Below are 22,962 nucleotides of genomic sequence, written 5' to 3'. Positions count from 1 at the left end.
ACTTGGTTGCAATGGAAACCGACTTTGTGATCTGGGCTGAGCCCATGAAACATGCTTTGGTTTCCCCTTCCTAGAGAGCTGCGTACCCACTCCTAAACACAGTGAAAGGGGAAGCAAAGGGGGGTTGAGGCTCAAGTAGCTGGAGACAGGCGAGCCCCGGGGTGAAGTTCACGGACGGGCAGAGAAGAGCCAGTTAGAGAAATGCCATCACAGATTTAGATTTAGAGATGTGCTGCCAGAAACTGGTTCATGCAGCTGTGGGGGCTCGTGGCCAAGGCCAGAGCCTGCAGGGCAGCCCTCCGGAGGGGCGGACACTGTTGTCCACAGGTGGGATCTCTTCTTCTCGGGCCTCCGCTCTGGTAAGGCCTTTGCCTGACTGACGCAGGCCCACTGGGAGGGTCTGAGATAACCGCCCGTACTGAGCAGCCCCCCATGCAGAGCTCAGCCCCTCGCGGACTCAGGCCACAGTGACACAACCCTTCACAGCGGCGTCTCAGCTGAGGACCCACCGGGAGCAACAGGCCTGTGGCCTGGCCAAGCCGACACATCAGAAAAATCAGTGTTCCGGAAGCCTGACCCTTAAAGATTCAAATCTGTTCATGAGATTTATGCCTTGGGCGCCTTCCTTTGTGAAATGAGAAAAATTACAGAGCCTACTTTCTAGAAACTTAAAAGCAAACACCCTCCTAATTACAAGGAAACCAAGAGATTTCGTTTTTAGACAATACCTGTGTCAAGGAAAGGATGTTTCCACTCTGCCTTTCGAAAGCAAAACCCAAACAACTCACAAAGATTGATGGGTTAAAAAAATACCTAACATCTGTGGGCTTGTACTTCATGCTTCAGCCGGGCAGGGCAGAGCAGAGGGGAAACGACAGAACGTCCTGGTCACAGCTCTGGGCACTCTTAGGCACAGTTCCTGTGGGGCAGGGGACTCTCCCTCCCTCACCGCACAGCACAGGGCACCTCTGCTCGAGTCTTCAAAAGGCGAAACGCCTGTGTGCCTCACACGCATGTTGTTAGAATTAGAGCGAAACTTCGAGGAACGCTCAGGTCCTCAGGCTTGATCTTCAGAGGCCTCGCTTAAGAAAGCTAATGGTTCATTAGTTACCGCAGTGGCCCATCTGTACTTAACAGCTTCGTGAAGTAGCAAGATGCTTGTCTTCTTTATAGAGACAGAATGTCCCTTCCTTGACTGCAAGGTGCAGAGCGATGCTGGGAAGGTGGGGGGCTGTGTCTAGGAAGGGATGTTCGTGGGTCTCCTCTGTTCCCTGATAGCTCACCCACATTGCCAGCATTATCAGTGTGCCGACTCTTTGCTCAGTTTCCATGAGGGAAGAGACTCAAGGCAATGACGTGGTGCACTTTTAATACCATGTGTCCTGTCACATACATTTTTGACTAATGGCTCACAGATCCACAGTGAAATCAGCAGTGGTTACAACCCTCTTTTTGCTCCTCCTTCCTCCTCCTTTTTCTCTTTAATAAGAGGAAGTAATGATAATTATTTCATCTTCATTTCATCTTCATGATACTTATCTTCCAAGAGGTTTGTGATAAGAATACGTTCAGAAAGTATATGTTGAAAATGGGATTTCCAAGATCTGTCTTGGAGATCAAATTTGTTTCCAAGAAAACGTAACTCTACAATTGCGCTGCAGAAGATTTGACACACATATTTTGGACATTGTTTTTGAAGCTGCTTTTTTTTTTTTTTCATTCTTTTTTTAACTGAAGTAGAGTCAGTTACAAGGTGTCAATTTCTGGTGTACAGCATAGTGTCCCAGTCATACACATACATACATATATTCTTTTCCATATTCTTTTTCACCGTAAGTTACTACAAGATATTTAATATAGTTCCCCGTGCTGTAGAGAAGAAACTTGCTGTTTATCTATTTATATATATAGTAGTTAGTATCTGCAAATCTCAAACTTGCTTCCCACCCTCTTTACCCTCCTGGTAACCATAAGTTTGTTTTCTCTGTGAGTCTGTTTCTGTTTTGTAAATAAGTTCATTTGTGTCATTTTTTTTTTTTTAGGTTTCACATATAAGTGATACCATATGATTTTTGTCTTTCTCTGACTTACTTCACTTGGTGCGATGATCTCCAGGTCCATCCATGTTGCTGCAAATGGCAATCTTTCATTCTTTTTTATGTCTGAGTTGTATTCTATTGTATATATTTATACACCACATCTTCTTTATCCAGTCATCTGCTGATGGACATTTAGGTTGCTCCATGTCTTGGCTATTGTAAACAGTGCTGCTGTGAACATTGGGGTGCATGTATCTTCAAATGATAGTTTTCTCTGGATATGTGCCCAGGAGTGTGATTGCTGGATCATATGGTAAGTTTATAAGCCTCCTCTTTTTGTAGGGAAGAAATACAACATATGTTTACATGCTGTGGGCCAGAAGACACTGGGTTCTGTAGTGTCAGCTCTGCCTTTTATAAACTGTAACCTTGAACAAGTTAGCCACTCTAAGCCTGACCTATGAAAAGAGGACGATAAGTGCTCTGAATCAAAGGATGGATGTGAGGATAAGAATCAGCAAGTGCTTATTACAGTTCCTGATGGACAGTAGGCACTAAATAAATGCTCACTCATAATCTGATGAGAACAGCTGAAAGTAGAAAGGCCCATTGGATTTGATGGCTTTGAGGACTCAAATGAATACATACAGACAGGTGGCTGTTAAAAAGTCATTGTCTTAAAGACACACAACGACACACACCCACAATGACAACTCTGAAACTTACCCAGGAATTGGAATTAACTAAGGGTTTTTGAAGCTAATGAAAAGGAAATTATTTCTGATAGTATTAAATAAAAATCAATTTTGTTCTTCAAATTCCTATTAACTAAAATAAGATAATATAAAAACATACTCTCTGGAATGTACCTATTATGGAATGGCATTGACCATTATGAAAATACGCTCTTAGACTCAGGCTGTCCACGTTCAAGCTCTTCCCTCTATTTGCTGTCTTCCTTGGGGGAACTGCTTTAACCTCAGTCTGTCATTGTCTTCATCTGCAAAATGGGTATAATTATAGTATCTACTGTGTAGCGTCATTGACGATTAAATGGTTACTAACTACACAGCACTGACAAGAGTAAAACGTCCAGTAAGTGTCGCTGTCATCATTGTTATATTTCTAAGTTACTCTGGCTTCTTCACAGGCCAGAGAAGGAAAAAGGAGCGATTTTTCATTCCCCACTTGCTTTCAGAAGCAACATGATGGAAGGGTTTGCTTGTTTTCCTAAAGTCAGTGTCAGCTCTGCTTGACAGAGCTGGCTGATCAGCACTCAGACACGAGTGACAGCTCACATCTGTGGGGAATTCAGCCTGCAGTTGAGAATATTTTACTGCCAGCTTGCCCATGGAGTTTCTAAACTTCAAAATGGATGACACTGGAGACTCTGCAAGGGGCATATATCATAGAAATCAATATTGGTAGAAAATTTTTCATTTCAATGAATTTTGACCCAAATAAGAAAACGTACTCCAGTAGAATAGTATCTAAAGGAAAAGTTAGGGCAGCTGGGACGTCGCGGGAAGGTCAGTGAGCTGGGCTGTGGACTGATTTCAGCACAAGAAATGGATCTGAGGAAGGTTTGTGTTTGGAGCGTCTGGTTTCTGCAAGGAGATAATGGTTCAGCTGAAAAGAAAGAAGTGCTTAAACCTAAAATTAAACATAATTCTGTCTACAGTAACCACCACAGAGCTACTGTATAAACCAGGATAAAGCAGATATTAAGCAATCTGAGCCTCCTTTAAAAAAAAAGTGTTTATTTTTGAATGATGTTACTTTGACTAATTATAATTTAAACTGAATAAAGTCCGCCAGTGTGAAGGTTAATTTTCCTCAGTTAATTGGAAAACATTTTCAGTGAAAATGGTTTTGGTGATGATCATAAGCACTGAGAATATAAACACACAAGTGCGTGTGTGTGGAGAGGAGTGTGTGTTTCCTTAACGTGGAAACTTGTGTTACCACACGTATCACATCCAGCAGGCGCGCCGTCACACCAGGGCAGCTGTGCATATTAAAGCCACGGATAAGCGCCTGCTCTGTGGGTGAAAACCAGGTGTCAGGTGCCCTGGCTACAACTATGAAGGTGACGAGTTCACAGCAGCCCTGGTCCTCAGAAGGCACAGAGGGGCCAGTGACGGAACACAGGGTGAGCGGTGACATGTGTTTACTGACCTTCTTGACAGTCTTGACAATCCCAAACCCAAATTATATTCCTGATCATGAAGTTATGAAAGGCTTTATTCAGGACCACAAGCGAATTAGAAAACGATGGGAGCAAGGAAAGGGCAACTTCTTGTGAAGCGGGCGGCAGGGCAGGCGGGTGGGGCGGGAGCAGGGTCATTGTTTCAGCTTTTCTTTTATAGGAGACGAGAGTGCAGCATGCTGAAGTAAGACCATGAAAAGGGGGGAAAGGGGAGTATAGAAAAAGAGGGAGGGGAGACACAGAAAGATAATAGGAAAGTGCAAGTCTTAGCAAACAGAGGGCACAGTCAACTGAAGAAAATCCTGGGAGGTGGGTGATGACAGACTTTTTAAAGCCAGTGGAGGCTGAGATGAGACAAGCCGTGAGATTTGATAACAAAGTATTTTCTGCCCTTTGTGTAGTGTCAGAAGAGTTTTTAAAACCAAATGCAAGCTGTCAGGGACCAAGACGAGATTGCTGAGTGATAAAATGGGGGAGGATGGATCCAGACCAAATATGAAAACATCTTGGTGATTAAGAGAGAATTCATGGAAGTTAAAAGGAATAGGAGCTGATTCAAGGAGAAGCTTTATGACTGGGAAACAGGAAACCTTTTCATGTTTGAAGGAGGAAGAGCTGATAGCTGTTGAATGGCATTGACCGAGGAGTGTTGACCACAACTGTGGAGTGAAATTCTGGAGTAAAAGGACAGAAAAGTGAGTTAAATACCCTTATGACAGGGCAGGCGACAACACTCATCCAGAGACGGTAAGGGCAGACATGAGGACATGTTGAAATTAATGGAAATCTAACCGTTTCTCTTCCCTCGTGAAAATCCATGCTCTGGATATAATGGCCAATGGTTTTAACCGAATGTAAGGATGTCCTGCATCGCCCGGTGCCGGCCTGAGCCCACAGACTCTCCGGCCGCGCTGTCTCTCTTGCTCCTGCTGCTGCGAGCACAGGGCTCTCCGACAACCTGAAAGGCTGTGATCTCCCGCCTCGGGCACTCACATACGCTCCTGTCTTCCCCAGAAAGACTGCTGTTCCCTTGGACCCCAACCAATGCCGCACATCCTCCAAGTCTCAGCAGAAACATCCCCCTTTAACAGACGCCTTCATCCAGCTCCCCAGGCAAGGTTCCTCTGTTTTACTTCTAAACCATGTACTCTTTTCTTTTCTTTTCTTTTCTTTTCTTCCTTCTTTTTCCTTTCCTTTCCTTTCCTTTCCTTTCCTTTTCTTTTCTTTTCTTTTCTTTTCTTTTCTTTTCTTTTCTTTTCTTTTCTTTTCTTTCTTTTTTTTTCTTTTTTTTTTTATAGGTGACCTCCACACCTCTGAAAACGTTTGGGGGTTGACGCTGACTGTTGTAAAAATCATACAACTGATTACAAATGGGCTCTGGGGACAAAAGGAACAATAATCCTGGCTGGTAGCTCGAGGACCTTCCTTAAACGTTACCTAGATGGCTTCTCCAGTTGCCCTGCGCAGGATGCAGAGAGGGTCCGAGCTCTGCTTCTCCTGGATTCTCAGAGGTCTGCACGTTGGGGGGGGGGGGGTCTACTTCCCGGCTGCTCTGGGTCTGGGCTGACGCGTGGCTCTTTGGGAGAGGACTTGCATTTATTTCTGCCACCCTCCATCTGAGACCTTGACGTCTTTGGGGACGTCGCGGTGGTGTGAATTCAGAGCTGCAAGTCTGTGAATTCACCTTGTGGCTCAAATTCTTGGTGGACATTTTTTCTCAGGATGGAGACAGGCGCATTTAATTGTGCAGCCTCCTGTGTGGTCATTTTATGTCTCCTAGATTTTACATGGATTTCCACCTCTGTCTGAGGAGGTTTCCTATCAGATTCTCTGAACTTATTTTTTTTTTTTTTTGGAATATAAAATAATGATGTGTCGCAATTAATGACAATTTAGAATCTGTGGTGTGTATCTGTGATAAAAGGTATTTTTTTCTCCTTGTTTGCTAAAGGTACTTGTAGGAGCTTAGCTAACCAGTTTGTCAGTAAGAAGACTATTTATGTACCAGTGGGGGCAACATATTTGAGTGCCCTACTGTATGCCGGGTTGTATTCTAGACACTGGGATTGAAAAGTGAACCAAATGGACAAAAGTCCCTGCCCTGAAGGAGCTAAATTCTAGTTCCTATGGAATGCTGTGAAACTCGAGCTGTTGGTGATGAAATTGTATTGACGTCATTAATGACCAGTGTGAACTGGGTAGTTCCTATGCCAATACTCCTTCTGTAGAACTCACTGCAAGTGTAATTAACTAACAGGGTGATGAGTTATTTGATGTCTGTCCTCCCTGCAAACACCACAGGTTCAGCGGATGCCTGCTTGCCGGGTCCTGTATTCCCTGTACCGGAAGCAGGGCTGTACCGGGTGGGCAGGTAATAAACACGGATGAACGAGGGACGTTTACTTGCTGGAACATTTGCCTAAACATTTGCTAAGTTCTGCTCACCAGGTAAACGTGGTTATCAATTCATATACTTAGCGGTCTCGTGTAGTCAGCTTGAAACCCTTCTCTCTTCTCTCCTCTTTACGAAAAAGTACTTAATTACTCATCACAGTTCACACCAAGAATGAAAGAAGCCCTTCTTTCTTCTGTGCTACAGCCTGAAATTTTTTTGGTCTAATAGATCCAATTCTTTAGATACCATCAGAACTTATTTGCTTAACATAGCTGTTTTTATTTAGCACTTTGATCGTTTCTCATTCCTTTGCTTGATTTTCAGCTTCGGCGATCCTGCTGTTCAGAAGCAATTCTCTGCCGTCTGTTCTGAACGCCCGTTACCGTGGGTGGCCTCAGCAGACATCTCTTCCCCTTCCCTCCACGTGCCAGGCGTGTGTTCAGATTCGTCTTCTGCAGCATTCTGGCAGAGCTGGGCCAGCTTTCGAAGGCTTACAATGATGCGATTTTCTTTGATCTGTTCAGGTTTTAGTTCTTTGAACTTTGTTTACCCTGACCAATTCTTCTTTAATAGATGCAATGACCTCCTTGAGCGCACTGAAGACAGAAATTCTGTTAGATTCCGCTTCCTTAAGAAAATAGTTTTTGAAGAGTAAGATTTTCTTTCAGGCTCTTGGATATATCTCTTCTGAGCTGTGTGGTTTGGGGTTTTGTTTTCATAATGACATGATGGCTTCTTGCTGTTTGTTTACGTATAAATGTAGCTTGGTTGATCATTTTTATAGAAAACATAGGGAACTGGTGAAAACAGCAGCCCGCCTGGTCTTCCTGAAAGCAAGCCCCTTCCTGGGCAACGGTGGGGGGTGCAGGCCGCGGCCCTGCTGTCCTTGGTCTGAACAGCAGGTGGATTATTCCAGCAGGTTCCAGGATGAAGACCAGCATAGGACCCCCCTCAGAGTACGGCAAGTGTTTGTTTGCAGGCAAGTTTGAGATCTAATCATGGGAATTTTGAGATTTCCATGATAAGCTTGCTTCTTTCTGCCAAATCCCTCTACACAGAAGACACAGCACAGGAGAAATGTCTAGAAATGTTCTAACCTCTGCGGCATATCTGAGGCCAGAGAATAAGGTGTGTCCAGGTGCTTTGTGCAGAACAGGACCCGTGCCTTTATCTAAATGTCTTTAATTTATAAAATAAAAAGTATAGACCACACACCCTAATATCTATTGACCCTGATAATGAGACCAGCCTGTTTTGAAACGTAAATGTTTCATTTTAAGTTGAAAACATAAATGCTCAGCCATAAATGTGCAACAGCCACACATCTACTCTTAGTACTTAATTCCTGTATCACACATAACTGTATAAATCACTTACTATATAAAACAACGCTTAAGAAGAACTGCTTTGTTTTTCATTATCCAGGAAAGACTTATGTAGCAATTCTTCAGACACATGCAACTGCAGTTTCTCTGTCATCTCTGAGGGTCATCTGTGAGTTTTTTAAACACAGAACTAGAACACATCATCACTTTTTAAATTCAGACAGTTTTCTTTTAAAAACTGATTCTGTGCATGTCTATTTGTTCCCTCAACCTAACGGTAGTCTCATACTTAGAATGTTGTCTCTAAAGGTATCATTTACAATAGCATTCAACCCCCGGAGCTGGGAGGCTGTACCCCCAGCCGTAAGGGCTGCAACCCGTAGGAAATTTCTTGACCTCCCTCCCTTTTTTAAAAAACGCATTTCTTAAAATTACACCCCCTGGGGAGTGATGGGAATGTTAGTTATCTTGATTGTGGTGGTGGTTTCATGGGTGTAGACATCTATCAAAATTCATAAAATTGTACATCTGAAATATGTGTAGTTTAAAGAAGCCATACCACAATAAAGGTGTTAAAAAAAAATAAAACCATACTCTTTAGGCGACATCTGAGCATCCCAAATGGCCATTTATTGAGGTCTTTCGTTTTTTTTTTTCAGGCTAACGTGCTCTCTTCGTTTGCTCAAATTAAAACTACATTGAGAGTGTGATTTTTAGCGTTAAAAACATTGTGTGGATTTGAATACAAGTTAACTCCTTCTGTTAAGTTTTCGGGGAAAAAAAAAATCACCTTATATTAAAGGACAGGGTAAAAATTAAATTAGTCGGTGTGCCGGAAAACGGGTGTCAAATTCCTCTTAGAAAATTATCAGTCACTCACTTAGAACCTGGAGCCATACTTTCACTCCTCTGTCGCCTTGGGAGCTAAATGCCACCATCAAATGCAGCTCTGATTTTCCAGAGGGGAGGTGAACTGCCCAAGTCGGACAAAAAGTTAATGACTTTGGTGAAGGGTTGGGCAGAGGCATGGAAACTAGTGACCTAATTCAGTTAGTTAATTACCATCCTGAGATAGGCGAGAGGAAAGGCCAGAATTCAGATACCTGCAGAAGGCAGCCGGGATGTCAGCTGGAGGCCAGGGCGTTTGTCTGCGCTGTGTCCTTAGCCTGTGGCTACCACGCGCACGTCGCTGACTCAGCATGGAAGACACTGTTCATTGAATGAGTGAAGACACAGGATTTCCATAAGTCCTGAGTCTTTGGGAGTTAAAATGGTTTTGAATCCTAGCTGTAAAATTGTTCTAATGGAATCCTAGCTCTACACGTGTTTGGAATCCTTGTTTGAATTTTAGTTCCAGTTTTATGAATCATGTGACTTTGGATGAGCTAGACTTCCCTTTCCTCCTAAAATGGGAAGTCGAATGATTTATATTCTTATAGGATTTTGTGAAAACTAAATTACATAACATACATAAATGAGACATAAAATTTAGTACTGTGACAATAAAAGCTTCCTGTGTTCCTAGGAAAAGACTGCTCTTTGGCTGTGCTAACAGTCCCCGGAACCAGTTTTAAACTCGGCCTCAAAGATAAATGACAACTCACTTTAGCAACTGAATTGGTGAAACTCAGCCAATCAGCGACAGCCTCCTGCTTCTAAACATCAGTCAGTTGGCCAGGTAATCGCTTAGTCACTCAGGTCCTGCAAGTCAGCGAGCGAGTCGCCGGCCTGGCTGCGCGAACCCAGCTACCCAGGCAGACGGGGGCAGCCCCGGGGCACGCCCACCCCTGGAAACCCACCAATCCGGAGCCGGCGCCTCCCCGCCCAGGAGGCGCGGCCCTTTGCTTTGCCGTAATGACTGTGTTACAGCCTCCTCCCGGAAAGAGAGAAACTCGGCCTTTCTTGGTGGTTTCAGACTGAGAGGCCGGCGCTTCCCTGACAAGTGTCCGACATGTAGGAAACAGTCAATACATTTAATAACACCGTTGCTGCTGCTCCCGCAGCCATTATTAGTAATGGCAGTAACGGTAGAGGGCATGGAGGTTGCCCTACCCTCTTCAGTAATCAGGAAAAAACCCTTGTTAAAAAAAAAAAGGATTAAGAAGAAGTGATTTGGGATTTTTTTAGGAGTGGATTTAGGGAAAACTTTGTTATGTAACCCAGCACTGTGGTGGGAGAAGGGGCTCTCAGCTGTCTTAGTTCTCGGGAAATGCGTGTGAAGTTAACAGCTGGGAGAATTAAGACGCTCTAGTGACTGGAGAGCGGTTCTTGACAAATCAGTCCGAAAAAAACAGGAGGGGTGCTTGACTTCCAGAATATCAGGAGAGTGAGCCTCAGCCTGGAATGGAAGAGCCCACCACCTTGACTCTGGGGTGGAGGAAATTGCGTCCCCCACCCCTCCTCCCTGCCCTAAATGCCCCCTGCCCCCAGCAATGAATCGAAGAGGAACGCTAGAAATTCAAGTGGCTTTTGCTCTGCACTTTTACTCTAGGTGATACAATAAATGAAGACTGAGTCACTTTGCAATCAGAACTGGGGTTTAGCTGTGATCTGCTTCCTTTGTATTACCTTTTAGGGGGCATGTTGAAAAGCCAGGAAGAATTTCTGATTTTACTCCACCCTGAGTGAAGCCCCTCACTAGACCCTATTATAAAACCTACCTGGCACTTCAGGTCTGGTCAGAAGGAGGTGAGGTTGGACATAATTGAAAATCATTAACCCTGAAGGCTCAGCGTCTCCCCTGAGAGTATGTTGTGTTGCTATTAAACAGGGATTAAGTCCTATTAACTTGGCTCCACCTGAGAAGCCTCTGCGGGGGGGGGGGGGGGGGGGTGAGAGCTCTGGCATCACCCTTATATACAGGTGTGCTAAGAGATCACTCAAAATTCTGATCTTAATTGTCAGCCTTACTTCCAAAGGGACAAATGAACTTGAATTAATTTGAATAAATACTCATGAAGAAGAACTCTTCTTTGTAATTTTCTAATGTCAGGATTTGTGTTTACTAGAAAGGTTCCTTCTCAGAAATCTAAAATGGCCATTTGAGTTCCTAAATACGAACAGCATGTTGTTACACAGTGATGGATTGAAGCTATCAACACAGTATTTCATAGCTTTATTTGAAGAGCAATTTTAAGAATTTGTTTTTATTCTGAAAAATAATATGATATGATACCTGAAAGTCTATATAAAGACAATTTGTAAAACAAAATGAATTTATTGCAAGCATGTGTGTATGTATAGTAGTCAACTAAAGAATTACATATTCTATAAAATTAAGTATAAAGAATACGATACTTTATTTTAAAAAGGGCTGGATATGAGGCAATATATAGAAATCAATTATACTTCCCCACAGTAGCAACAACTAGAAAATAAAATAAACACCATTCACAGTGCTGTTAAAATATAATTAAATGCCTACGAGTAAGTATGGAAGTTACGAAGCCCTCTACACTCATAACTGTGACACGCTGCTGAGAAAAAGCAGACACGTGTTCATAGATGGGAGAAGCACACTATGTTCACAGGTTGAAAATCTCAATACTGTTAAAATGCCACTTGTCCCCAAAGCTATCTACAGATTTATCTATAATGCCAATCAAAAATCAAGCCTTTTTAAATTTTGTGGAAAATGAGAAGCTGATTTTAAAATTTATGTAAAATATCTAGAATGGCCCTGACAATCATGAAGGGTAAGTTGTAAGTTGAAGGGCTTACGTTACAAAGTATAAAGGCTTTGTATGGAGCTACAGTAACCACGACAGTGGGGCCCTGGAGCAAGTAAACAGCCACATAGTGGGTTCCAGGGGAACAGACTAGAGTTCACAATTCCTCCACAGACAGTCACCACATTTTCAAAGACAGGTGCTACTGCAGCGTGACAAGATGCCCTTCTCAACAGGTGGCCCAGGATCAATTAGGTATCTTTCTAGAAAGAAATGAACCTCGATTTCTACTTTCTATAATACACAAGTTGTTTATGGATCCCAGTCCTACCTATGTGTTAAAGGCAAAACAACACAGCTTCTGTATGAAAACATAAGACAAGAGCTTCATGATCTTTGAAAGTTTTCTTTCATAAAAATAATAAAAAGCATTAACCATAATATAAAATATTGATAAACTGGCCTTTATGGAAATTAATACCCCCTATCAAAAGTCACTATTAAGAGAATGAAAAGAAAAGCCACAGATGGGGAGAAATACTCTGATACCCACATCCAACAGAAGGCTGGACCTATATCTAGAATTTATAAAGCACTTCTACAAATTAATAAGGAAATGGAAGCGAGAATGTGATGTCAGCATCCATCTGCCACAATGGCTGTTGTAACGCCGGGGAGCTCGCGGGGCAGCGGGTGGGAACTCTGGGATAACTGGCAGGATGTTGTGAAGTTAACATAAGCCTACACAGGACCTAGCAATTCCCTAGAAATGATTACAACCAAAGGCATAGATAAGAATACTCATTGCAGCTTTACCTAACTCAATTATCCATCAACGGTAGAATGGACACAGGTTTATCTATATATTATAATTTTATAAAAGCCGTAAAAAGCACAGACTCCTGCTACACGGATGACTCTCTTACGAAAGACACGATCCTATTTATTTGAAGGACAAGACAAGGAAAACTAACTTATAGTAAGAAAAGCTTTCACCTCTGGGAGTGTATTTCCTGGAAGAGGGCAGGAGACAGCTTTCTGGGGGCCTGGATATGTTCTGTATTTTGACCCAGATAGTGGTTACCCGCTGTGTGTGCCTGTGTGTTCATGGATGTAAAAATTAATCAAACTCAACTGCCTGTGTGCTTCACTATATACACGCTCTAACTCAGCTTCGAAACCACACAAACATATAGAAATCAAGCCAATGAGATGCCCTGTGCATACCCCGGGGTGACTAAATGAGGAAGACAGAAAATCCTCAGTGTTGAGGAAGGTGAAGAACAGAAGCTGTCCTACACGGAAGGTCGGAGTGCACGTTGGAACCGCCGCTGCTGGAAACCTTTTGGTAAGATGGAACCTTAGTACCTTGTGACCAGCAAGACCACTTCAAGACCATGCTCAAGAGAAGTGTTTGCCAAATGACATGTGCAAGAAAATTTATAGCAACGCTGCTACAGTTGTAAACTAGAAACAACACAAGTGTCCATCAACAGTATAAACATAAATGGTGCTGTAGTCATAGAGTGGATTACCACAGATCAGAAAGAATGAATGAACTCTAATTATACACAATAATATGAACAAATGTTATAAAGAATGTTAAGCAAAAACCGCCAGACGCTGAAGAGGACACCCGGTACGATTACATTTATAAAAATATTCAAACCCAGACGGAACTGCGGGGTCAGGAGTCAGGGTAGTGTTCATTGTTGGGAGTGGGGGAGGCAGCGGCTAGACAAGACTTTGGGGGACACCTGGTATGCTGGTAGCATTCTGGCTCTTGATCTGAGCGATCATTACATGAACATATTCATTTTGTGGAAATTCACCAAGCAGTAAATACATGATTTCTGCATTTCTCTGTATATACTCTTTAATTTAAAAAAAAAAGTTTACTTAAAAAAGGCAAGGATCCTAAGTTACCATATTCTATTTAAATTCTGTTCTTGATTTTAACTTGATTAATGCAACAGATGTGCCCCCATAATTAATTAAATCATAGCTGCAATCAAAGTCATTTGCTTATTGATTTATGTGATCATTTTCAAGGTGCTTTATCTCCATTTGTCTTTGACCTTCAGTTGGCAGAGACTTCAGCCACTTCAGTTTGGGTGACGGTTCCTCCCCATTTCTGTCTCACGAGACTCCCAGTGAATATGTAATGCACCAGCCGTCATTTATTCTTCAAAAATAATCTTTGAAAAATATTTAAGATAACCAATTCTATCTGTTGGGTCAAGCTGGATTATTATATAGCCATTCATTTTTTTCTGAGCAACAGCTATAGAATCATAGAATGAAAGTTTGCTGGTTGGAGCAGGTGGCAGAAATTGTGTAATTTGCCTGTCCATTAAGAAACAGATGATTTGGGGCTCAAGAAAACAAGCGAAAGGCAGGAGATCTGTTATTCATTCATTGCTTTTATATTCAAATATTTATTGAGCACTTACACAGTCCCGGATATGCCTCAGGCACTTGGGATGTGTCTGTGATGGTGAGTAAAGATCTCTCCACTAGGGGGCTTACATTCCAGATTGGAAGACAAAGAAAGAATAAACACAATAAGTAAATTATGCGATATTCTAAACGGCAGTCAGTGCCGCAGACCGTGGAGAAGTCCAGGTGGAAGGTGGCGGGATGGGGTTGGCAGAGCTCGGGGCTGTGTTAGGTAGGATTGCCGGTGGAGGGCTCATTGACACAATGAGATTTCAGCTAAGTCTGGAAGAAGGTGATGGAACTGGCTACACAGATACGCGAGAAAAGAGCCTTCCGGGGAGAGGCGGCAGCACAGAGGCACTAAAGCAGGAGGGTGGATGGAGGGTCTGGGGAACAGTGGGCTTGGCTGGAGGGAGGGGAGCCAGCGTGGGAAGAAGAGGAGTTGGTTAGAGGGTTGCGGGGTGTGGAGTAGGACCAGGCAGGACCTTGTAGTCCACTGTAAGAACTTTTGCTTTTACTCGAAATGTCAAGCCATTGAAGAGTCTTGAGAACAGAGTAACACAGCCTGATTTACATCTTAAAGGAATCACTGGCTTCCGTGATGAGAACGCACTCTAAAGGGGCGAGGGTAGCAAGGAGGCACCTTAGGGAGCTCTTGGAGCCATCCAGGCAGGAGGTGAGGGAAGCTCAGTTCATGATGGCAGCGGTAAGGAGGATGATAAAATGGTCGGGTTCTGAGTACATTTTGAACGTAGAGTCACATGATTAGGAATTTGGTGGACTGGATGTAGGCTATTCAATGAAGAGAGGGTCAAGAATGATTCCAAAGTTTTTTACTTACTTATTTTTCTATTGTAGTAGAGTTGATTTGCAATGTTGTGTTAGTTTCTGGTGTACAACATAGTGATTCAGTTATACATACATATTCCTTTTCATAATTCTTTTTCATTTTAGGTTATTATAAGTTATTGAATATAGTTCCCTGTTCTATATAATAGGAACTTGTCATTTATTTTATAGATAGTAGTTTGCACCTGTTAATCCCAAACTTCTAATTTATCTCCTGTCCTCCTTTCCTATTAGGTAACCAAAAGTTTGTTTTCTATGTCTATGAATCTGTTTCTGTTTTGTAAATAAGTTCATTTGTATCACATTTTAGATTCCATATTAGAGATATCATATGATATTTGTCTTTGGCTCACTTCACTTATTATGATAATCTCCAGATCCATCCATGTTGCTGCAAATGGCATTATTTTCTTCTTCTTTATGGCTGAGTAGTATTTCATTGTGTGTGTGTGTGTCCACCACAACTTCTTTATCCAGTCATCTGATGATGGACATTTAGGCTGTTTCCATGTCTTGGCTATTGTAAATAGTACTGCTATGAATATTGGGGTGCAGGTGTCATTTTGAATTAGAGTTCCCTCTCTCTCTCTCTCTATATATATATATATATATGCCCTGGAGTGGGATTGCTGGATCCTGTGGTAACAAGGGCTCCTGAAACCTTTGTAAGTTCCCCAGTGAAAAGAAAACTGTTTTTTGTTTGTTTGTTTGTTTGTTTATTTGTTTTAATCCTTGTCTTCAATTCTGTGTCTGACACTGAGCTCCTAAGTCCCTTGGAATGTCCTGGGTGATAGAGGAATGTCTTGTGTTTGAAAGAGGTGACTCTGGGTGGGGGGCTCCTGGTTGAGGGCTGGTTCCCAGAAAGACCGAGGCATGATGAGAAGCTCTGAGTTGTCACCCCTGTCCCTCGTTCTCTGGAGAGGGGAGGGGGACTACAGAAGGGTTAGTAATTGATCATGCCTACGTCAGGAAACCTCCATAGAAATCCCAATAGTATGGGGTGTGGAGAGCTTCCAGGTGGGTGAACATTTCCAAGTGCCAGGAGGGTGACCTGCCCCACTCCAAGGGGACAGAAGTCCCCATGCTCGGACCCCTCAGAACTTGTCCTGTGATCTCTTCATCTGATGGTTCATCCGTGTCCTTTATCACACCCTTTAATAAACTGGTAAACCTAAGTGTTCCCGTAAGTTGTGTGAGATTCTCTAGCAAATAATGAAACCCAAGGGGGAGGAGGTCACGGGAACCTTGGGTTTGCAGCCAAGTCTGATAGAAGTGGTGGGTCACCTGGGGACCTCCTGCTGGCATGGGCATCTGAAGTGCGGGACGGTCTTGAGGGACTGAGCCCTTAGCCTCTGGGGTCTGGTGCTGTCTCCAGGTAGATGGGGCCAGAACTGAGTTAAACTGCAGCACAGCCAGCTCGTGTTTCAGAACTGCCTGGTGGGGGAAAACGCCCCCACGTCTGGTGTCTGAGGGGGTGTGAGTGTGGTGACAGTGTGAGAGTCAAGGAGAAACAGAAGAACTGAGCTTTCTCCTACACACAGACATAAACAGTTTTACATGAGGCCATAATTAGACTATTTCTGGTGGATTTAAGGAGTGAGTTTTTAGTGAAAACCAAATGTAGAACTTACGGCTTCTTGCAACACAGTGAATCATTTTGCTTCTTGACCTGCCTTTGAGATGAATGTCTGTGTAGTCCATGAGACTATTCAGTTATGTTAAATGATTTTATTGTTTGACCACATTTTATGGAATTGATTGTTTTGTTTTTAATTTGACAGGCAGTCTTACTGAATGCTTGGGAAAACTGACCAAGTTTTCATTATAATAAACAAAAAATTGCTTGGAGGAGGGACATCCATTTGGTCTACTACAAGTTTTAACAAGTTTCCATTTTCAATTATCTATTGAATAAGATGGTGTGTCATTATCAACACAAAGTAAACATTGATGTGTCATTATTAAGATGTTCCTCTTTGATATCAGGCTTACGATCATTATCAGTCACTACCAACAACAGAGTGATTTCTGCAGTAGTGAATCTGACTTTGTATTAACGTAACATCATAAAGTTCTATGTTGGAGCAAACGATCGGGTGATGCGTTTGGTTGTAGGACTCCTGAGTCTTCAGGGTGTCCATATCATGAGAAGGGCTGAGTACTGACTGCATGTTGAACTGGATGGAGACAGTCCTTAAAAACCAGGCTGACAGATTCCTTTCAAGAAATGTGAAATTCATGGCTTTTGCATTAATGTTGCTGTCAGAGGTACGGGTTTTTCTTATGCACAAAATTATTATCTAATCATATAGTATGTCTATCATGTGATTCTGTTCAGTGGTGTATTTTACAGGGGGTGTCTACAAAATGGAGAAATATTCAGGAGGTGGGTGGCATAAAAACAAAGTACTCAAGTCATGAATGATCACGTGCAAAAAGTTACTGAATAAGTGGGTTGACGAGGAAGATATGATAGTTCTTTTCAGAAATTTAAATTTGAAAGTTGTGGTTGAAGGGGAAAGACAAATTGGTGGCTCAAAGTCAAGGTGAGCAGACCTTGCCTTTATTAAAAAACAACCCAAGGACTAAATCTCAGATTTGTCTTTAGATACGAGTTTGATTGTGGTCATAATTCCTAAAGTTACCTTTAAGTTCCAGAAATTTAAACTAAGACATTTGAAAATAATTCTTACTTGGAGTAAATCTTAAATAAACAGATTGCACAATATTTAAAACATATTCCAAAACATTGATGGCTATATCCCACTGATTTATGTAACATCAAGTAGCCCACTTAACCCAAACACCCACAGTATTTCTTTGAGAGATGCAGGTAAATAACAGGGTAGAAACAACAAGGCTTTAATTAGCATGTTCTAAAGGATGGTGCTGATTTCTTGGTGCTTCAGGATAATTGAGGCAGACATTTTACAATTCATGCAAAATTATACTTAATGACTTCTAGGAGTTAGCCTCCTAAAATAGTGACATGGACGTTTATAATACTCTTTAAAAAAAAAACCAAATTGATATAGGCCATCAAATCTGTTAGCCATTTATTAACAATGTCTGGAGAAGCCAGCCCTTTGGATACAATACATCTAAGGGCCGGAGAGTTTCTTCCAGTGCATTTGTATCTATCACCACTGTTTCATTGTATTATAATAACTTGTGCAGGTTTCTAACACATTCCTTGTATTATGGACTCCTTATCCATGGTCTCTCGCACAATGCTTGGTACAAAACAGGATTCAAGCAGTGTTGCTTTAGTGATAGTAATACAGAGAATTCAACACAGACGAATTGGTGGCTGACTTTGTGTAGATGGAGTGTTATGAGGGAGAGAGGGGAAACCTAGGTGAGACCAAAGAGTGCTTGCCCTGCCCATCAGAAGAGCAGTTCCTCTCGGTTCCACCTAGCTCCAGCCAGTTGTTGCCATGAGGGGAGGTTAATCAGGTGTTCTGGGTTTTCAGGCGTAGGTGGAAATCTGGATTTTTATAGAAAAATTTCCAATTTTTCTCTATTGGCCACTGTGAGATCCGTTAAAAATATGTCTTCAAGCCAAGTTTCACTTGCTGGCAGCCCGTCTGCTTTTAGGTCTGGTAAGATGACCCTAGGAGCTCCTACCAGGTGGCTGCTCTGGGCTGGAGAACCAGTGGCTTAGCAGACATTCCCATCTCCTGTGAAATATCAGAGGGCGGCAGCCTTTTATGTGCACTGAGGGTGACGACTGTGAACTGGGCCACCCGTTTCAGAGCTCCAGCACATTGGGCACGACTGCTAGAGACATGGAACTTCACGTTTTGGGGGCCGATGGATGATGGTCAGTGCAGTAGCAGGTTACTGAAGTGTCCTTTGTTCATATAAACTACAGGCAGGTCAATACTGTTACTCGGTTAATGGATTAATGGCAACATCTTTGATCAAACATCTGACTGTGGGATGCTTTATTAATGGTCTTCATGGGTTTGCAACTGTACACCTAAGTCTCCTTGGATAGTCACCACCCACAGAGCATGTTTATGAAAAGAAAGGATTTGCAGATTGGGAAAGCAACAGCTCGCAAGGGGAGCGGCCGCAGCAGCGGCAGGACGTTACTGCCGAGGGCTGCAGGTGCGCACGGCGGTCGGCGCAGGGGCCCCCGCGCGCGGTGACGGTGCCGGCGCCCTGGCCGCGCTGCCACCCCACCCCGGGCACCTTCCGCTGGGGGATCTCAGCGGCTCCCCCCGCCAGTCAGCCTGTAGTAGCCAGTAGAACCTCCCAGCAGTTTTCTTTTTAAACAGGACTCCCCTTCTCAGTTTACCTCTCTTCCCATACTCAGGCACACGCTTTATCTGGACGCACAATAACCAAAACAGGTGCCGCTGGAGACCAGGTAGGGCCAGCAAATCCCACTCCTTTCTGCTTCACAGAAACACCGCTACCTACACGTGAGTTCTAGGAGAATTTGCCAGGAATTTTACTTTGATGAAACAAATGTGTACCAATGGGGCAAACACTCATTCAGGTATCCCAGAAATGCTCTGCACAGAACGCCAGCAACGTTTTGAGGAAGTCAGGCAGGAATAAGCAAAAAGAAAAACGGGTATCACATAAAAACCCAAAACAAAACAAAAAACCAAAATAAACAAAAAATACCATTTCGCTTGGTTATAAGAAAGAGGATTGAGTGACTGGTTAAATAAGGAACATTTTCTCAGCTGCTCATCGTTCAATGAGATTGGTTGTGCTCTGACTTAGAAAGTCTACATCCAAATTTCCAACTCTTAATAAAAGGCCAAAAGTAGGTGTTACCAGTTACAGGCAGAGGATGGTAGAAGAGAGCTCTCCTTGTATTTAAAGTTGGAGCCACATTTAGCCAAAAATTCGAGCACTACCTTTTTTTTTAAATTTTACTTTTATTTGGATGGGGAGGTAATTAGGTTTATTTATTTATTCTTAACAGAGGTACTGGAGGTTGAACCCAGGACCTTACGCACGCTCAGCAAGCTCTCTACCACTGAGCTATTTCCTCCCCCACGAGCACTACATATTTTGAAGCTCTTTGATACATAAACTCTTTTTCCATTAATGACATATTTTAAGTCTGTATTTTTTGAAAGATACGAAGGCAAGGGTCTCCAGTCTTAGCCACTGGTATCTGTATGGCTGTCTTAAAGGATTAGAAATTGTTTGATTTAACTAAACCCTAAGGAGTTGTCTTACTTTAGGGGAACTGATTATTTTAGGTCCCTGGATCTAGTTGAAAGACTTGTATCATGAATCTGAATGTGAGGGTTACACAGCTTTGCACCGGAGATGATAAGTCAGCCTCAGCGGTTTGCATGTTGTGTTTTCCGTCCTGCTCAAGGGACTCATGAAAGCAGCAGCAGACGTGGAAGAGTTACAGCCTGGATTTACAGCAGAGGCGTTCTCACCATACATCATAAAACTGATTGTAAAGAGCAGGGGAATAAACAGAGTGGAGCTCGTTGCCTTCATTTGGAGAACTTCATAGAGCATCTTCAGTTTATAAAATTAGCTTAATCTGTGTGGGCGATAAATTTAGGGGAGTAAACAGGCCATGGTTAAAAAAATAATACCAGGTTCTCCTGTTGGCAAGGCAAGCAGACCTCTTTCTCAGTGTGTTGCCCCAGTGCTTTCTTTGCGGAAGCACGGGGCGTGGGGGACCTATTACAGAAAAGAGGGGGGAAATGTGTTCGTGAAACCAGCAAAAGAGGTTCGTTTGTCAGCAGAGAGCAGAAGCAATAATAGGGAGGTGATGTAGATGGAACAGAAGTGTGTTTCACCCTCTCTGGTGGCAGAGAGGGATTCTGGTCTTTGTGAAGTACTAGCCCAGGTGTTCGATGATGGATTGATTTTGTCCACTTTGTTAACAGCGTGCCGTGTGGGGTCTTTGCTTTGCCCAGAAGACCCAAGGCTCAGCAGGTGCGCTGACACCCCAGCCCAGAGGCCCTGTGCCCTGTGGCTGGAAGGCTCTCCAGGGCATCTCAGGTAGGCACGCTGTACACTGTGAATGGACTAGAATGTTCCTAAGGAATGAACCTCTCATTTGCAGTTTGGGAAGCACACACTTCCCTCTGGAATACACTTAAAATTTTTTCTGCTTATGATTGACCTTATCTTTTTTTTGAACCAAACCCATTCATCAAACATATCCCAGAGGTGGCTAGTGATCTTTCAGAATTCTGATAGAAGCAGAATGTCAAGGACGGTACAAGTTGATCCCCATCACCCCCTTGTTAGGTTTCCACCGCTGGCAGTGTGGCCCATGTCTTTTAAGAATTAAGAGCCGATCTGGGTAGCGGAGGTCTGCTGTTTTAACAATAAGGGTCTTACGTACTTGTCTGCAGGTTCCATAAAATGGGTCCTGCATTTCCTGGAAAGCAGCACGCTGCAGATCTTTTCTGAATGTTACCATAAAGTTTTCCTTTCTCGTATTTGAAAATGCTTATACGTGTCAAACTGTACGATGCAGCCTACTTATATCATGGTGAAAAAGTGCGTTTTTCTGCCAGACCTCAGTTATTAAAAATTCATGCCCGTTCTGTATTGAATTTTTTATATGGAAGTTATTAGGTAAAAAGCAGGGAAAAGAACAAAAATGTAAATTCTGAAAACTGACGGGTGACTATCTGAGCAGCTCTGATGAACCAGAGCCTCGGTTCCAGCTTCACGCCTGCTCAGAGTCTAACTCTCCCAGAGATCCAGAAAGGTGGGTCTATTAAAATTACATAGATCTCCTTCCACAGAAGAATTTATCAAGAGCCTCTGTGGTCTGCATAGCATTGCTTTACATAGTCAAACAGGAATACGAGGGGGCAGAGGGGAGGGAAAGTGGAGAGGGTTCAGGATCTTACAAGTATAGGCCATCCAGGTTTCTCCATTTTCACCCCAAACCTAATCAAAGGGTAAATACTAGGGAGAAATCATATGCTCTTTGCAGTTGGAACAAAATTCCTTCAGAGAGTCCAGCTTCGTTGGGAATAAACTCTGGTAAACTTGCTCCGGGGACGAGCTGGTCTCAGGACGGAAGCTAGTGTTCCAGTGGAAGAGGGGCGTCACCACGTGGAGGAAGGCACAGGAGAGATGGGGCTGCCCTGGGGCTTCCTTCTGTCCAGGGCTTCGTGGTGCCATTTTTGGCATAATGCTTAAATGTTCTAAAAATGCACACCCCAGCCTCCAGGATGGTATAATAACTACAAATCCTGAAAACAGATTTTGTCAAAATAGTGATCATAGTCTCTGCCTTGTCCCACAGTCCTGCAATCTTAAAAATGTAAATTAGATCCTGACTTAGACTCCCCTTCACAATTCCCTCCGGGGCCTTCCGTGGTACCTACAGCAAAATCTGTCCCTTCAGACGGTTTTCAAGGCCTCGTAGGACCTGGCTGTGCCCGCCTTCAGCCGCACCTCGTCACCCCCTTTTCCTGAGTGGTCACTTGCTCTCCTTTCTGATGGAACCTCCCTCTTCCATCCCCTTCTCATCCTCAGGTCTCTCTTTATAAAGGCTCTCCTTCCATCACCATCGCATCCAGAGCAGGCTCTCCGGTTACGCTTTATCTGTGTCTCTTAGTTCTTCCTTCATGGAAATTATTCACCTTTGAAAGCATTTCACTCATTTTTTTTTTTCATTCTTCTTGTCTTTTCCCCCATATCTGTGTCTCTCTCTGATCTGGGGAAACAAGCCTTCTATATGTAGGGGCCTCACGTGGATTTCAGTGCCCAGCACAGTGCCCAGCACCCGTGGAAGATGAGTGCTGGCTGAATGGCACAAGGGCTACAGGCCAGGCAGCCCTCCAGGTGGGGCTGGACCATCTTCAGTGGCTACGGGGGCAGAGACAGGGCTGGACAGCAGACAGCAGGCAGTAAGTGTAGATCAGGGCTCTGGGACCTCTGTCCCTCCTGCTAGAGAAGCTCTGACCTTCCTCATGTAACACTGGGCTTCTTTGTAATATTCCAGATAAACAAAGTTTTCCGAAGCTTTAAAGTATTTGAAAGCCACTGAAACAGATCAAGAACGCCCTTCTGCATCTGC

At 43.2% G+C, this 22,962-nt stretch overlaps 1 protein-coding gene across 4 annotated transcripts in view; it reads right to left on the bottom strand.

The window, feature by feature from the left end:
- GALNTL6 (polypeptide N-acetylgalactosaminyltransferase like 6) overlaps nt 1-22,962 on the bottom strand; it is an 803,528-nt gene that overhangs the window by 244,618 nt on the left and 535,948 nt on the right. The window lies entirely within an intron of this gene.

Source organism: Camelus ferus, chromosome 31, assembly GCF_009834535.1.
Source record: "Camelus ferus isolate YT-003-E chromosome 31, BCGSAC_Cfer_1.0, whole genome shotgun sequence".
Classification (NCBI taxonomy): domain Eukaryota; kingdom Metazoa; phylum Chordata; class Mammalia; order Artiodactyla; family Camelidae; genus Camelus; species Camelus ferus.
The sequence above is the reverse complement of the archived record's forward strand: the minus strand, read 5'-3'. Positions and strand labels throughout refer to the sequence as shown.